Source organism: Dendrobates tinctorius, unplaced genomic scaffold (assembly GCF_039654945.1).
Source record: "Dendrobates tinctorius isolate UK_male_01 unplaced genomic scaffold, ASM3965494v1 ptg000075l, whole genome shotgun sequence".
Lineage (NCBI taxonomy): Eukaryota > Metazoa > Chordata > Amphibia > Anura > Dendrobatidae > Dendrobates > Dendrobates tinctorius.
Window position 1 is genome coordinate 32,088,323 of NW_027361743.1, and position 3,418 is coordinate 32,091,740.

Here is a 3,418-nt window from a genome sequence, read left to right on the forward strand (position 1 = left end):
ATTGCTTACTTCCTCCTTCCTCTCTACGTCCCTCCCCCGACTCCTCCTCTCCCCTACATCACTGTTACTAGGCAAAGAATGCAAACAAGGGCAACAGCCCACAAACAACAGGAGATGTGACAACATCACACCTCTTCTTTTCTCCCAACAAAAAAAAAACTGAAACATTTGAAGAATATTGTCGTTCAAACATTAAGTCTCACTGCAGAACATAGTCTGTAAGGTGGGCAGGTGGTCTTCGATAGGTCCTAGTCGGATAGCAGTGAGACAGCCCATCACCAGATGAGCCCTGAGTATCCCCGGAGACATCCCCTGTTAGGCTTACGGCATCTCCAGTCTCTGGCAGGAAGTCGTCGCTCTCCGCTTCCTCAATAGGCGTGGTTTTTGGGACGTGGCCCCGGAGTTTTTTAAAGTGGGACACATTTCGTGTGACCTGACGACTTTGATTCCGGGCAGTGACCATGGTGCCCTTAACGTCTATAACTTGAAAGGGTTCCGGATAGTACGGTGACGCAAACTTGCTAGTCGCTTTTAACCTTTGTGCTAGGACCCAATCGCCGACCTGTATTGCCGGCTGTCTGCCTCGATGGTTGCGCTTATCTGCGTACCGTTTCATCTTTTCCTTTGATGTGGAGTCATTAATAGAAATCGGGGTCTGGACGGAGATTGCTGGAATGCTTGGAAGTTTGACCCATAAGGGCCTGTTGAACAGTGCCGTTGCAGGTGGTATTCCCGTTGTAGAGTGGGGTGTAGCCCTGTACTGTCTGAGGAATGCGTTCAACTCTTGCTGTAAGTCCTTGTGCTCCATGGTAGCAATCCTTAGGGTCTTGTTGAGCGATTGCATGAATCGTTCGACTTCTCCGTTGGCCTGAGGCCAGCAAGGAGTTATTTTCCGGTGTGTGAAACCCAGGTAGGTTGCGAAGGACTGAAAGTCTGTGCTATTAAAAGGCGGTCCATTGTCAGATTTCACGATCTCAGGTATGCCATATGCCGAGAAGATCTTGTCTAATTTTGGTAAAACAGCCTTGGCCGAGGTTGTAGAAACATGTTCGGTGACTGGAAACCTTGAAAAGTCATCCATGATCACCAGCAGATAGGAGCTATCTAGTAGACTGCAGAAATCGATGCTAACAGCTATCCATGGGCCGGCTGGCAGGGGTGTCATTTGTAATGGTGCACGTCTATGGGCAACTGTAGTGGCTTGGCACGGTATGCATGTTTCAACGAGTGCCTCTACCTTTTTGTCAAGTCCGGGAAACCACACTTTCTCCCGAAGTAGCTGCTTCGTTTTCACGACCCCTTGATGAGCTTCATGCGCCAGATCCAGTACCCTGCTCTGAAGTTTCTGAGGTATCACCAGGCGATTATCTCTTAAGAGCATATTTGAGTCTGATACTGATAGTGAATGTCTCGCGTTAAAGAAAACCTCCAGGTACCCAGCCTGATCAGGAGGGTGAAGGCGGGCCTCAGCGAGAAAACTGCTCCAGTTCTTGGACCGAACCGTCTCTATCACAAATTGAAGTTGGTGATCGGCATCCAGCGCTTGCTTAATTTCCTGTATGGTCATAGCTTTCGGTACCGAATGGGCGACGACAAAGTTGACATGCTCCTCCGCCAGAATCGTTGCGGGGATGTCGTCTGTGGTGGGCTGTGGTGCTGGGTGTCTCGAGAAATAGTCTGCGGGATTTCCAGCTCCCGCCTCGTATCTCAACTGGAGATGATAGTTCTGTAAGCGGAGCAACCAGCGTTCAAGACGCGGAGGAGGCTTTGACGAGGGCCTATTGAAAATTGGAACGAGTGGCTTGTGGTCAGTTATCACTGTGAATTGATGTCCAAAAAGGTATAAATGGAAATGAAGGCACCCCCACACAACTGCCAGGGCTTCTCTCTCAGTTTGTGAATATCGCTGCTCTGTATCCGTTAGTGTCTTGCTGGCATATGAGATTGTGGATATGTCGCCTGCGCTAGACACTTGTGTGAGAATTGCCCCTAGGCCTACTGGACTAGCATCCACCAGTAGCTGTGTGGGTTTTGACGGGTCAAAATAGGCCATGACAGTGTCGCTGGTTAGGTTGGTTTTCAATGCGTCAAAAGCTGCTTGCTGCTCAGTACCCCATGTCCACGGAGAGTCTTTCTTTGTGAGCTTTCGCAGAGGTTCAGAAACAGTGGCTAGGTCAGGTATAAATCGCCCACAGTATGTGACCAGTCCTAGGAAGCTGCGAACATCTGACACATTTTGCGGTGGGCTAGCCTATTTTATGGCAGCCACTTTCTGTGGGTCAGCTGAAACTCCTTGTTCAGAAAAGATGTATCCAAAAAAAGTTAATGATTTTTGGTTAAATTCACATTTTGACGGATTGACAGTGAGATTGCAGGCTTGGAGTCTTTGAAACACTTGTTCTAGGCGATTGTCATGTTCCTCTTGGGTTGTGCCATAAATGAGAATATCATCACTGACGTTGAGGACTCCTGCAATGCCAGACAGAACCTGGCTGACGATATTCTGAAAAATTTCTGCGGCCGATGAGATGCCAAAGTTCAATCTCTTAAATCTGCGCAGGCCCACATGCGTGCTAAAAGTTTTAATGTACCTGGAGTCTGGATGCAAATCAAGTTGATGATAGCCCGAGTTTAGGTCAATTTTTGAAAATACCTTCGCACCATTCAGGTCTGCGAGAATGTCATCAATAGTGGGCGTGATGTGCCTTTCTCTTTGGATCGCCCGATTGGCGTGGCACATAACCACACATAGTCGGATTTTACCTGGCTGCTTCGGTTTAGGTGCAACAACGATTGGTGAAACCCAGGGGGTCGGGCCTTCAACGCGTTCGACGACATCGGACGCCTCCAGGTCTTGCAGTTCTTGCTCCACAAGCTTGCGGACATGGAATGGAATGCGCCTGTGGGGCTGAATAGAGGGCTGTACTGACGGATCTATATGCAATTTTATTTGAACATCCTTTAGCTTACCTAGGCCTTTAAAGAGATTTGGGTACTTCTGCATAATGTGGTGGGCCGAAGGACCTGTAATGCTGTTAACAAGGTTCACAAGGCCCAGAGATATTGCACTGGTACAGCTGAGAAGTGTGTCCGCAGAGCATTCTACCACATAAAAGGTGTCAGTGATGGACTTTCCTTCAGCTGCAACTTCTGACTGAAATTTTCCGCACAGGGGCAGTGCAGCTGCTGAGCCATAAGGAAAAATCTTTATATTAGTACTTTGTAGAGTAGGTTTGTTTAGGAGCTGGTTGTACACAGTATGACTGATGACGTTGACTGATGCCCCCGTGTCTACCAGGGCTTCTATTGGATTGCCATTCACTAGGATTACTCGTTTTGGATTAGTAACTGCGTGCACAGTATTAGATCCCTCTTCCGTCACGGAGAATAAATAGGTGCTGTGGGACTCGTCATTAAT